The following is a 15,358-nucleotide window of genomic DNA, read 5'->3' as shown; positions in this document are numbered from 1 at the left end:
ATAACACCCTAGTAATTACATGACCTTTGAAGGGCTTCTTTTCAAAATTCAAACCTCATCTTCCCTTGCTTGAGTGTGAATCTAATCTCATTCTTGGCTTGGAACCTGGTTATTAACTTTCCTTTTCTTGACAGATCTAGTGGGTGATGGTAGAATGAGTCAGAGAGAAAGGTCAAAAAGAAGGAAGTTGGAACCAGTAGATTTGCTACAAGTAGCCTAAGGAAAATCACTTAAAAGATACTTACCTCTTCGAAAATTAACAGTCATCGAAGAGGGCCTGTACTCAGTGACTTAATTTTTATTCTAAATGAAAAAAATGATATCTTTTGAATTAAAGGGGTTATATTAAGAAGAGAAAAAAAATTGCTGGATTTCATATGTGAAAATATATGTATTTAAGACGAGTAAGATAGCTTCTGACCTTTCAGTAGCATTCGTTTAACTATTTGGAAATCCCCTTGTATTTTATATTTTAGAAATTTAGAATTTTATTCCAAGGAAACTGTACAAATGCAAAGGAAACAAGCCATATACAGTTCATGATTGGCTGTGACACACAGTATCTTAAGGAAAGCTTGATTCATCTTCTGATTCTTTTCAGGCTCTCACATATATAGTGAAAATCCCTAGATCAAAGCATGTTGTCTTGAAATTGTTAGCTATCAATATACAGATTAGAGTACTTACCCATATAAGTCAGTCAATAAATGGTTCCCAACCAAACTTTAAATGATCTTAGATGCTTGATTAGTAAATCTTAATGCTTCATTGCTAATCACTGAGCTCTCTTAGAAAGGTGAGCATGAACAATGGCCCTTCCTCTGCTGTAGATTCCACCCTTAGTAAACTCCCCTCCCTGCTCTACCTTGGTGGAGAGCTACTCTGTTGTGCCACCCCATTGGCTGCAATGCGTTGAACAATTCCACGGAAATGCTATTTACGTACAGAGAAATATGAATGGTGCCCCTTAAGTTACACAAGGCAGCAGCCCTACCACAATAATTTATTAAGCACTTATCTTTTGCCACACGTTTGGCTAGATCCTGAAGATGTAAGATGGGTAAAATTTATGTGGCCCTGTTTGTGACAATTAAATGCTAATGGTGGGGTGAGATGCTAGTCAAGTAATTTCACAGAAAAATGCAAAGTCATAATCATGACAAATACAGTGAAGGAGAGGGTCATGGTTTAGAACTGTGCTATCCAATACGGTAGCCACTAGCTATATACGATTTATTAAATTTAAATTTGAATTTAGTAAATATAAGTAAATTTTAAAAGTTCAGTTCCTCAATCACAGTAGCCACATTTTTTTTTAATATTTGTTTTATTTATTTATTTACTTATTGCTCGTTGGGTCTTAGTTATGGCACTCGGGATCTTCGCTGAGGTGCTGGGGCTTCTCTCTAGTTGTGGCATGTGGGTTTTCTCTTCTCTAGTTGTGGCGCACAGGCTCCAGAGCATGTGAGCTCTGTAGTTTGTGGCACACAGGCTCTTTAGCTGAGGCTCACGAGCTCAGTGGTTGTGGCGCTCAGGCTTAGTTGCCTTGTGGCATGTGGGATCTTAGTTTCCTGACCAGGGATCAAACCCTCATCCCCTGCATTAGAAGGTGGATTCTTTACCACTGAACCACCAGGGAAGTCCCCAGTAGACACGTTTCAAATCCTCAATAGCTACATGTGGCTATTGCCTACCATATTGGACAGCAAAATATAGAACATTTCTATCATTGCAGAAAGTTCTGTTGGACAGTGCTGAATAATATATAAAATGGGATCAGGGAAAGCTTCCTTTAGGAAGTGACAGTTGAATTGAGAACTGAAAGATGAACAAGAATTAACTAGGTAAACGGAATTTTGGAAAAAATGGAAAGTATTTTCTTTCTCACAAAACATTAGAAACTTCTAGTTTCTTAGATTTGTCATTACGATTGCAATAAAATAAAATAAAATAAAATCATTACCTGAAAAAGTGCAATTTGATTTCAGAGATTAAAACTTTGTGAACATGGTAAAAATAACACTCATATAGCAGTTAGATGAGCTCTAAGAGAACAACTAAATGAATGGCAGAGATTGTTCAGTTATAATTTTGCCTGAATTCTTCAAAGATCTGAATGTTAATGGGTACAAGGCAGCAGACATAATGTTTTCCATGTCTATTTACATTTTAAGGCATAGTTTAATTTTCTCTGTTGAAAGATCATGAATAATATGCACCATTATTATTCTTGGTCCATCTATTTGCTGGGTTAAGTGAATATGATTATCACAGTGGTTCAATCTGTGCTGCTTAAGGTAAGGGATCACTTTCAATATTTATAGTTTTAACTTGGTTTGCTTGAGGTTTACAAAATAGGATATAGTGATTTGCCCTGTGATGAATCATGCTGTCCATTCACAAACATATTTTTAAGTAATTTGATTAAATAAAAGATGTAAAATTGCTACTTATGTCTGTTGTAATATTGACAAAGTTATTACTTTTATTCTGCTAACCAATGACCTCTTTTTCTGCAGTATCTTATAGAGTACTACGTAATTTATTCTATTAATGTAGGAAAATAACACAGTAAGTTAAATTCACTTCATTGTGCTTTCATATCAAGGCTCAATGTAGATCAAATCCATCTAGAGAGATTGTTACAGAAGAAAAAGCCTAAGTAAACTTCTTCAAATAGGAAAACTGGACTATGTGACAGACACACTGTTATGGATACTACAACAAAAGCAATAATCAAAAGAAACAATGTCTTTAGTACTTATTAATTACCTACTTCCATAAAGTTTAAATTCTATTGCGGGGAAAAGAGACAGTAAAGAAAATAAATAAGTAAAACATTGTTTGTTGTTAGATGGTGCTAAGTATTATGGAGAAACATAAGCCAAGGAAGAGGAACAAGGAGTATTAAGAAGGGTTTGATGTTTTTAAAAGGGGGGCCAAGAAAGGCCTTATTTAGAGAGTGATATCTGAATAAAAATGAGAAGTAGGTGAGGAAGAAAGTAAGGCATGTGCATATCCAGAAAAAAGCAATATAGGCAGATGCAGCAGCAGACGCTAAGGTCATGAATTGAGCTAGTGTTTAGAGAGTCAAGGAATTACAAAGAGAAGAGTGATCATACTGGAGATAATAGAGGATGAGGTCAGAGAATTGAAGAGGGAAAAATGCATGACATTCGTTGGCCATTATAGTATGGCTTTAGTTTCTACTCTGGTAGAGGGTGCTGGAGAGTTGTAAACAAAGTGATATAATCTGATCTATTGTTCAAGTTCATTCTGGATGCTGTGTTGAGAATAGGTTAGGGTAAGGAAAGATTAGAAGTAGGATAGTTAGGAAACTATTGCAGTGGTCCAGGTCAGAAATGCTGATGCCTTGGACTTAGCAATGAAATTGAAGAGAATTAATGAGATTCTGTATATGTTTTGCATTTATATCCCATAAAGTTTGCTAACGGATTGCATGAAGGACATGGAAAAAGAGATAAGTTGAACCTGACTCCAAGGTTTTTAGCCTAAATAACTAGAAAGATGGAAATGCCAATAATTGGCTTGAGGAAGACTGAGGAACAGGTTTGAAGCAAGATGTATAGCTGAGTTCTATTTATGTTAAGTGCAAAATGTCTCTTAACCACCCAAGCAGAGACGCTGAGTAATCAGTTGAATATAAGAGAGTAATTCAGAGAAGAGAACCGGTCTGGAGTTATAAATCATGAAATCGTTGATTTAGAGATTGCTTTTAAAGCTTCCTGACACCAAAGTTGAAGGGTTAGAAAGGGAAGAGGTCTAATGATAGTCCTAAATTAGAAGTCATGGACATGAGAAAGAAATACCAAAAGTGACGGAGATGACATAGCCAATGAGTGTAAGTGGGGTTTCCTGCAGTCATGTTTTTTTAGAAAAACCAAACTCATAGAAATAGAGGGTAGAATGGTGGTTGCCAGGGGCTGGGGGGTGGGGTAAATGAGGAGAGGTTGGTCAAACAGTATAAACTTCCAGTTGCAAGAGGAATAAGTTCTGAGGATCTAAAAGTACAGCATAGTTATGGTACTGTATTGTATACTTGAAAGTTGCTAAGAGAGTAAGTCTAAATGTTCTGATCACGCACACACAAAAAATGGTTATGTGAGATGATGGATGTGTTAAATAAACTTACTGTGATAATAATTTCGCAATATATACATGGATCAAGTTGTCACATTGTACACCTTAATCTTATGCAATGCTAAATGTCAATCATATCTCTATATAGCTGCGGGGGGTGGGGGGAGTGTTTCAATGAGGAGAGCAGGAACATTTGTCAAATACTGCTGATACATTAAGAAAGATCAGCACGCCAGATTTAGCAATGTGTAGATTGTCAATTACCTAATGAAAGTAGTTTTTGAAGCATGGTGGTTGAAAAACCTGATTGGGAGTTGGGTTTAAGAGCCATCGGGAGGAAAAACAATGGAGATAATGAGTGCATCCACAACTCTTTCAAGAACTGTGATACATAAAGGGAAAGAGAGAAATGGAGTGACAGCTAGAGAAATAAATTGGAACAAAAGCAATTCTTAAAGCTGAAATAAATATCAGCATATTTGTGAGATCCAAAGAACCATCCAGCTGAAAGGGGTAAATGATGATGCCGGAGACAATGTCAAGAATTGCAGGAATAATGGCCTTAAGTCATCTATGAGGAAGCTTGCCCTGGATGTACAGGTTGTCCTATATTGGGAACATGGAAATGCCATCCACAATAATAGGAAGGAAAATTGAAGGTAGGTGCAAAGATGTAGGTAGGTGAGTGGATGTTATGGAGTTAGCTTATTGAATATTCTTCAAGATAGGCTTTATTTTCTCAGTGAAGTAAAAATAAAGACCGTGTACTAAGAGAGGGAATGGAGTTGAGGGGTGAGATAATGGATTCAGGGGAGGTATGAAATGATTGTTAGAAGAGTGAGAAGAAACGGACTAGGGGAAAATGGTATGATTTCTAGGATGTATTAAGGACCCACCTGATCAGTCACTGTGGTGGTGTCTTTTTCTTAAATTACATTCAACTACTTGAAAATAAATGCAAAATTGTGAGAGAGTTAGATTTAACCAGAATTGTGGTTTTGTTTGGTGTATAGGCTGAATTATATCCCTCTAGTATTCACATGTTGTAGTCCTAAAGCCCATTTCCACAGAATGTGACTGCATTTGGAAACAAGGACTTTAAAGAGGTAATTAAGGTAAAATGAGGTCATATGTGTGGGCCATAATTCAGCATGACTGGTGTCTTTATAAAAATGGTAGATTAGGACAATGCACAGACGAAAGATCGTGTGAAGAAAGAGGAAGAAGATGGCTATCTACAAGCCAAGAGAGAGACCTCAGAAATCAACTGTGTGGATACCTTGACCTCAGAGCTCAAGCATCTAGAACTGTGAGGAAATAAATTTGTTGGGTAAGTGTCCCAGTCTGTGATATTTGTTACAGCAGGCCTAGCAAAATAATACATTTGATCAGAGGTTTAACCTATCATTCTACTTTCCTCCCAGCAAGGTATGCTAGTTTCGGTTGGTCCATGTCATTTACAAAACTTGATTTTGTCGATCTTATTCATTTTAGCTATTGTAATGCATGTGTAGTGGGTCTTGTGTTAATTAATATTTTCCTGATGCCTAAAGATGCTGAGCACTTTTTGATAATGATGGTTGACCTGTAATATTCGTTTCTCAGTGAAGTTCCTCCTCAAGTCTATTGCCTACTTTTGTTGGGCCGTTTTCTGTTTTCTCTTTGATTTGTAAGAAACCTTTAGATTTATGGTGCATACAAATCTTTTGTCACATAGATGCATTGTGAATATTTTCGCCCACTATGTAGATTGCGTACCAATTTTCTCAATGATGCCTTGCAAGGAATAGAAATTTTAAAATTTTAAGAAGTCATTTATTATTTATTTATTATTTTTAGTACTTCCTAGGTTTCATCTAAGAAATCTTTGACTACCTCAAGTTTATGGATATATTTGTCTGTTTCCTTACAGAAATGTTACACATTTTAAAATATTACATGTAGATCTATGATCCATCTTGGACTAATTTACGTGTGTGGTATCTGGTAGATGTTTTTCTTTGTTTTAATCCCTACTCTTATATAGTTGCTTCAGCATCATTTGTTGAAAGAAATTTTTTTCTCCATCACATTGCTTTAGTGCCTTTGTCAAAAGTCAGTTTACTGTTTAAACGTGCACAAATTGCATACGATTAACCTATGTATCTATCTTTTTGTCAATACCATATAGTAATCAAGTTTATATTAAGTTTTATAGTTTTCCTTTTCAAGAATATTTTGACCATTACAGATCCTTTGAATTTCCACATACATTTTAGAATCAACTTGTGAATTCCTATTTTAAAGAGCCTGCTAGGATTTCAATTTGGATTGCATTGAAATTATAGAGCAATTTAGAAACAACTCACATTTTAACAATATTGAGTATTCCATTACATGAACATGTTTTATCTCTCAATCATTAAATGTCTTTCAAAATTCCTCTCATCAATGTTTTGTTTATTTTAGTGTGGATGCCTTAGGCATAAATTGTTAAATTTGTCTCTAAATATTTTATCTTTGACACAATTGCAAGTGGTAATATTTCAACTTTCATTTAATTGTGCATTTTTTTATATTGACCTGGTACATTCCATGACTTTGCTAAATTCACTTATTTGTTCTGGTAGATTGATAGATGGTGGATAGGTAGGTAAGTAGGGAGATAGATAGATAGATGACAGGTTTAGATTTCTTTGGAGTTTGTGCATATGTAATCATGTTGAATAAAGACACTTCTTCTCCAATCCTCATGCATTTTTATTTCTTTAACTTGATTTGTTGAACTGTCTAGGACCTCCAATGTAAAGGTGAAGAGACTCTCCTTGCTTCGTTCCCAGTCTTAGGGATATAGCTTTCCCTCCTTCAGCACTGGATGTGTTGGCTGTCAGTTATTCATAGATGCCCTTAATGGGGTGGAGGATGTTCAATTTTGTTCTTAGATTGCTGAGAATTTTTATAATAAATTATTTTTTCATTTTTCTCAAATGCTTTACTGGAATGGTTGAAATAATTATATTTTGGTTATCTTTTTAGTGTTAATATGGTAAATTACATTGCTTGATTTTTGAAAGATAAGTAAACTTTGCTTCCTGGGATAAAGCTTACTTTTTCACTTGGAAAACCTATATATTTCAGAATTATTTCTGCTAATATTTAGAGATATTTGTGGATATTCATGAGGTCTAGTTATCTATAATTTTCTTTGTGATTTTCTTGTCTGGTTTTGCTATCAGGGTTATGGTGGCTTCATAAAATGAGTTGGGGAATGTTTGCTCCTCTATTTTCTGGAATAATTTGTTGAGAATTGGTATTTTTTCCTCAAATATTTGGTAAATACTTTATTTTGCAATTTTTTTCTAATATAAGCATTTAAAGCTTTACATTTTATTTTAAGCATTGCTTTCTGGCATTCTACAAATTTTGATATGTTCAATTTATTTTTATTTAGTTCAAAATAGTTTAAAATTTCACTTGTGATTTCCTCTTTACCCATGGGTTATACACAAGTATGTAATTCCTAAATATATCTAAATACCTGGTAATTTTCCTCGTATCTTTTGCTGTTGATATCCAATTTAATTTGTTTAGTCAGAGAACAGACCCTGTACTCTTTTAATTCTTTTCAAAATGTATTAAGGCCTCTTATGACCCAGGATATAGTCTCTATTGGTGGACATGCCACATGTACTTGGAAAGAATATGTATTCTGTGGATGTTTTGTGTTATTGTTCTAAAAAATGTTAATTTGGTAAAATTGAATATTAGTATAATTTAAATATTTTATACGTTACTACTTTTCTGTCTTCTTCTTCTATAAATTGAGAGAAAATGTTGAAAACTACAACTTTAATTGTTGATTTGTTTATCCTTTTAGTTCTGTTAGTGTTTACTTCACATATACCTAGATTTATTAATAGGCTATATACATTTAGGATTGTTATGTATTTGAAATGAATTCAACATTTTATAATTATGAGGGTGAATCAAAAGTTATCCTCACTCCATTTATATTAAAACTTCTGTTGGCTGCACTGTCTTATCATCACTTTCCATTCAAGGCTACTGTCTCCCCAGTCACTGCTGTGCAGGTGTGAATGTGTTACATCAGTTCATCTGTAACTGCGGTGCGATCGAAAATGGATGCCCCACTTGTGATTTGCATGAAAGAAGAGCAGTGTGCAGTGATTTGTTTTTTTGTGGTCTGAGGGTGTACCTGGTACTGTTATTTATTGAAGACTTTGTGTGCAGTATGGAGGAAGTGTTTTGTCACGAAGAGGTGGTTATGAATGGATAGAGAAGTTCAAGGAAGGTCGCACAAGTGTTAGTCATCAAGAAGGAGTCGGACGCCTGTGCGTGTCCACGGCTGATGACAACAGTGAGTGTACATGTGAAATGATTCTGTCGAATAGGTGAGTGACAGTAGATTATGTGGCAAATCATTTGCAAATCAGCCACGGCCCTGCCTATGAAATAATCCATAACAGACTTAGGTTTCAAAAAGTTTGTGCTGAAGCCTAAACTTTGAATTAAACACAGAGGACTGCTATCCAAGGGCGTTGTGATCTTGCATGACAATGCACGTCCGCACACTTCCGCCCACACTGCCCACACTGCCAAAACTTTGTTTTGAGGTGTTAAAGCCTCCCTGTAGTCCTGATCTTGCTCCATCAGACTTTCACCTCTTTGGTCCCCGGAAAGCAGCCCTATGAGGACGAAGATTCACTTCTGATGAAGAAGCGAAGACAGCAGTGAATTAATGGCTTGCAGCTCAGCCTAAAACATTTTTTAATGAGGAAATATGAAAGCTTGTTGACAGATGGACAAAGTGTATTGAAAAGCAAAGAGATTATGTTGAAAAATGATGTATTTGTCTTTTCTAAAAGGTAATTAAAATAAATTCTACAGCCAGAGTGCGGATAATTTTTGACTCACCCTCATATAACTCTCTTTATATCTATCCTGAAGCCTACCTTGATATTAATATAGATTTTCCAGCATTCTTATTTTATTGCATGTTTTGTCTTTGTCATCATTTTGTTTTTATCCTATCTATTCATGTTCATGTTTTGTAAACAGCATATAGTTGAGTGTTTGTTTAAAATTTCTGCCTTTTAATTCGAATTTTTAGCCCTTGTACATTTAATGTCATAGTTGATAAGCTTGGGTTTCAGTCTATCACTATGCTATTTATTTTCTATTTGACCCATATGTTATCTGTTAGTTTTACTCCTTTCCTATTTTTGTATTGCATATATTCTTATATTTCATTTTATTTCAGTATCACATTTAAATAACTTTTTTCTAAAACCATTCCACTGTAGTTTGTAATGTGCATCTTTAAATTATAATATGCAACATATCAGTGTTATATAACTGTACCTAAGAACATGACACCAGTATACTTCTACTTATCTCTCTCCAGCCCTTTATGCTATTGTTGTTGTTGATATACACTTTATTTATGGTATATGTATATACACACAAACATATATACATGATATCTATCTCTCTACTATCATCTATCTCATCTTTTTTCTCTCTGTGGTCTAATTTGGATAGTTTCTACTGCCCTGTCTTCAGTCACAGATATTTTCTTCCATACTGATCTTTTTTAATCTGCTGTTGAGTCTTTACCATTAATTATTCATTTCAGATATTATATCTTTCAGTTGTAGAATTCCTAAATCATTCCTTTTCATAACTTCCATTTTCTATAAGATGCTGATTGTTTGTATTTTTCTTTAAATTAATAAAGGTATTCATAATAGCTTTTAAACGTCATTTACTGCAAATTCCATTTCTGCATCTGTTTCTATTGAATAATTCTTGTCTAGTTATACGTCACAAATTTCTTCTACATTTCCTGACTTAGAATATTCTAAGTTATACATGTACAACTTAGTATTCAAAGATTCAAGCAGCTTCCTAGGTGGCACAGTGGTTAAGAATCCACCTACCAATGCAGGGGACATGGGTTCAATCCCTGCCCTGGGAAGATACCACATGCCACGGAGCAACTAAGCCCGTGTGCCACAACTATTGAGCCTGCACTTTAGAGCCCACGAGCCACAGCTATTGATCCTGTGTGCCACAACTACTGAAGCCCACATGCCCAGAGCCCTTGCTCCACAACAAGAGAAGGCACTGCAGTGAGGAGCCTGTGCACCACAATGAAGAGTAGGCCCCACTTGCTGCAACTAAAGAAAGCCCGTGTGCAGCAATGAAGACCCAATGCAGCCAATAAATAAATAAATAAATAAATAAAATAATTAATTAAAAAAAAAAAGGATTCAAGCAGATCCCTAATGCAGATTTTTGGAGTTCATTGTCTTTGTAAAGTCTTCTTTTTTGGGACCCTGCCCCACAAATTCCAGCTACTTTAGTAGCTCTGAACAATCATGGTCTCCCCAACTCAGCAAGAGATCTTTATGCTCCTTTTGGGATCCAGCCCTGTGCCTTGATCTGGAAAGTGTTTCCAGACATAAACCCAATTGCTTTGTTTGCCTTCTCTCAGGTATATCAGTCCTGCCTTGCTTGTTATCCAAGATCTGTAAATAGTTGTTTCATATGCTTTGTCTAGTTTTATAGTCTTTTATGTTAGAAGGGTTATTCCGGTACCAGTTATTCCACCAATGCCTGGATGCAGAAATCTATTAGTTTTCATTAAGTTTTTAAATCAATTCATTAATTCATTATCTCCCTGAACAGATCTTTATAAACAGTAGATGCTGACTGTAGTACACACTGATTAATAAGACACTGTCCCTGCCTTGAAAGAACTTTCAGTTTACTGGAGTAGAGACTGATAAAATAATTTCAATGCAATGTGATCAGCATAAAAAGGGAAGATTTAAAAGTAAGTGCTTTGAGGTAAAAGCACAAGTATTTATTATATATTTCATCCAGACTAAAGTCAAGTTTTATGGTGCTCTCTAAGTTCATGGATCTCAACCATGGCTGCATCATTGGAAGCCCCCAGGAAGCTCTAAAAATTACTGATACCTGGGTCCTACCCCAGATTTCTTGATTTAGTTGGTCTGGGGTGTGGCCTGGGCTTTGGACTTTTAAAAATCTCCTGTTAATATTTGTTTTGAAGCCAAAGTTGAGAATGTTAATCTATGGTGATTTTTATCAGATAGATCTTATGAATAAATCTGTGGATTGGTAAAAACTACTAATGATGTTCTACAAAAATGTATACTCTGTTTTCTGTTGCCAGTGTCTCAAAATGGTTGTTTCATATATATTTTTCCAGTATTATAGTTTCACCCTGTTTCTGTAAAATTATATTGATTAAACAAATTGCCATTGCATCTATTCATCTAACAAATATTTATTGTGTCATCTATTTATATTCACAGTACTAAGTGCTATAGCTTTAATACTGTGGTAAGTTGACCATAGCAAAGGGTGATAACGCTACTTGAGTTTACCGTGATGGTGAAGTTTTCTCAGAAGACTGATGTTTCAGAAGTACGTTGGTCCATGTACATGTGCATTCTTGTAAAGGTACAAATACTTATTTGAATGTACAACAGTATTTATGACCAGACTGCCCATTCTCAAAATTGTAAGGATTAATTCTATTTCTAGTTTCTGAGGACATTGCTCCCAAAGAAAAACCAGCACAAGTACAATTAATTCATACATTGTAAAAGGTCATCGGGGTGGGAGTTTCAGAAAGTTGTAAATAAGGCAATCGAAATCTATAATATCTACTTATATTTTTAAAGAGCAATGTTGATAACATCGTGGAAATAATATTGGGTTGGCCCAAAAGTTCACCCGAGCAAACTTTTGGGCCAACCCAATATAAGATTTGACAAAATAATCCATCTATATTATAAACATTCATTCTTATTTATATGTGGGGGATATGTGTGTGGCAGGGTCAAATTTGATAGCTAAGTGAATGTTTTGCCATATTAAAAAAGAACATGTAGTCTAATTAAATTTGGAACTCTCTCCACATCTAAAATGCAGTGATAAGAACAATCACGACTCTTTTTCCACCTAAAGAACAAACTAATAGAACATAAGAGAACACAAATAATGTGCAAATTTAAAATGCTAAATATCTTATCCAGCTCCTGGCTCACTTATAACACTGTCCAGGTACCAGAAAACTTGCCTCTGAACACAGTCTGTTTTGGCAAGTAGAAGAGATCACATCTAATTTGAATTGTCACACAGACTTAGAGATATTCAGTCTGTTTCGTTTTGCTGCAAGTTTCAACCTTCTGCATCTTCCTTGCTATTTTCATGGCATAGCTATCCACTAGCAGCAACCCAATTGCTAGCTGGATAATCATTATTTTATTGAGGTGTCTATATGACATTTGGTATCTCGAGATTGAAATTCTTAACTGTATACTTCCTATAATTCTTTGGCATGTCATGTTTTCTGAAGCAAATTCTGACTCTCCACATGTGTTATCTATAGACCGCTGAGCTGTTCAGTATGTCAATGGTAAATCTTTCTAATCTTGAGCCACTTAGACCCTTGGGTACAGCAATGACTAGAGAAAATCTGTGAGATACTTTCATTATCTATTTCTCTACAGGCCTAAAATCACTTTCTCAAGAATACTTGTAAAAGAAAATAGAGAGTAAAACACCAATTAGCTCTTTTTCCTATGTTGAATGCCCATCTTCTGGATGCTTGAATAATTTAAACTGAAAAAATTATTTCTGTTGAGTTTAATAGTTAAATCACTTAGCAGGCTTGTATTCATTTTTAGTACAAATATAGTGATACTGAAAAGGCTTAATCTTTCCACCAATGTATTCAAATCCAAAGTTCAACCCTAGCAAATAGCACATGCATTAGGATTGAGAATAATTTAAAATTAATATATATTGTCAATTTCATATTTAGAGCTCTAAGAACCAGATTTTCCCAAGGAGCACTTTAACATGATTTTTTTTGTCTTTAAAGAGCCAGATGATAAATGTTACCTTTTTAAAAATTTTTATTTTTAAAATTTTATTTTTTATTGAAGTATAGTTGATTTACAATATTGTGTTAGTTTCAGTTGTATAGTACAGTGATTCAGTTATATGATGTGTATATATGTGTGTGTATATATATATACATATATATTCTTTTTCAAATTCTTTTCCCATATAGGTTATTACAAAGTATTAAGTATAGTTCTCTGTGCTATGCAGTAGGTCCTTGTTGATTATCAATTTTATATATAGTAGTGCATATATGTTAATCTCAATCTAATTTATCCCGCCCCCCCACCCCCTTTCTCCTTTGGTAACCATAAGTTTATTTTCTATGTCTGTGAGTCTCTTTCTGTTTTGTAAATAAGTTCATTTGTATCATTTTTTAAGATAAGCAATATCATATGATATTTGTCTTTGTCTGGCTTAGTTCACTTAGTATGATAATCCATCCATTAACGCTATTATTTTTTTTAATTTATTTATTTATTTATTGGCTGCATTGCATCTTCGTTGCTGCAAACAGGCTTTCTCTAGTTGTGGCGAGCAGGGGCTACTCTTCATTGTGGTACACGGGCTCCTCATTGCAGTGCCTTCTCTTGTTGAGGAGCACAGGCTCTAGGCACATGGGCTTCAGTAGTTGTGGCAAATGGGCTCAATAGTTGTGGCTCATGGGCTCTAGAGCACAGCCTCAATAGTTGTGGCGCATGGGCTTAGTTGCTCTGTGACATGTGGGATCTTCCTGGGGAAGGGATCGAACCCTTGTCCCCTGCATTTGGCAGGCAGATTCTTAACCACTGCGCCACCTAGGAAGTCCATTAACACTAATAAAGTGATTAAAACCAAGTCCTTCTTGTGGCATTTGAAATTAAAACTAGTTTTTGAAATTGAAATGTAATTGATATATTACAGTCGTTTCAGGGTTACAACACAATGATTCAATATGCCTGCTTTGCTTGCTAGTGTATTTCTGGAGCTGGGGGCTGGAATAACTGGATTTGTATGAATTGTAAAGTGTGGGGAAAAGGATCCTTACTGGAGAGTCAAGATATTCCATTGCCTAAACCTTAAAGGGTCCCCTAACATCACTGGACTTCAGACACGAGAAGAAAATGAGAAATTAGATATTTTTTAAAGTTCTCTTCAGCTCTAATATCTATAACCTTAACTGATCAATGCCTCAAAATCCTAGCTTATAAATTGTGATTCTGCTAGTGCGCTTCATCAGCAAATCATCACTGCCGCAGATAATGTAGTGTAATGGGAGTAGCAAGGCACCTGGAGTCACTTATTGTTAGCAGTGTGGTCTCAGGGATGGCATCAACCTTCTCTGTCCTGCAGTTTCTACTCACATATAGTAAAACTAAAAAACAACCTCCAATTTGTTGTTATGATTAAATTAACAGTGTGCTACACAGAAACATAATTACTCAGTAAATGGTAGCTATTATAACTTTAACATTTTTATGAGTAATAATATAAGCTTCATGGAGGTTGGAGCCGTATCTATCCCATTTCGCAAATATCCCCAATTCTTAGCCAAGTTCCTTATATATAATGGTCATTAATTAAGTATATGTTGAAATAAAATTAATGCTACTATTAATTATGGAGGATTTGGACCGCAACCCAAACTCCTTATCTTGGTGTTATAATTCTGTAGCAATCTAGCTTTCAATCAACATTTATCCAGCTATTTCTGTGTAGACATTTTTGAGTCATCACGTGTAAATTGTTTTACCTTGATTATTTTCCTCTCTCTCACCCCTTCTCCCACCTGAACGAAGAAACCGAGGCTTTTTTCTGAGTTATCTTTGCAGCTTCCTTTTCCTCTGTCCTGGCTGTGGAACGCTGACTACCTGACTCCTGAATAGTCAGCAAGTCCCCTGGGATGGGGACTTCTTCCTTTGCATTTTTGATACCTTGTACCTATTTCTGTGACATGGTAAGTCCTCAATATACATTTTTCTTTATATTGACTTAGATTTTGAGTGATGGAAGTGAGCAGAATGAATAAGATACATATTAATTACATTTTCAGGTACAAGTTTAGAACAAGAAACCCAACGATTTGTTATTTTGTCTCTAGAAATGGAAACCAGAGGGTAAATCAATGTTGCAGTTACATTTGTCAGGTAACAAAACAGGCTGCAAAATGGTTTTTTCCCCATTAGCCCTGCTCATTCCCACAGGTCCTTTTTCAGATGGATCACGTTGCTCATTATTATCTTATCTGAAAAAAAAAAAAAAAAAAAAGATCCCTTTCATGATTTTTCTGCTTAATTGACATAATCATAAAAGAGGGAGGTTGGCCAAGCAGAGG

The sequence above is a fragment of the Hippopotamus amphibius genome, chromosome X (assembly GCF_030028045.1).
Source record: "Hippopotamus amphibius kiboko isolate mHipAmp2 chromosome X, mHipAmp2.hap2, whole genome shotgun sequence".
NCBI lineage: Eukaryota > Metazoa > Chordata > Mammalia > Artiodactyla > Hippopotamidae > Hippopotamus > Hippopotamus amphibius.
The sequence above is the reverse complement of the archived record's forward strand: the minus strand, read 5'-3'. Positions refer to the sequence as shown.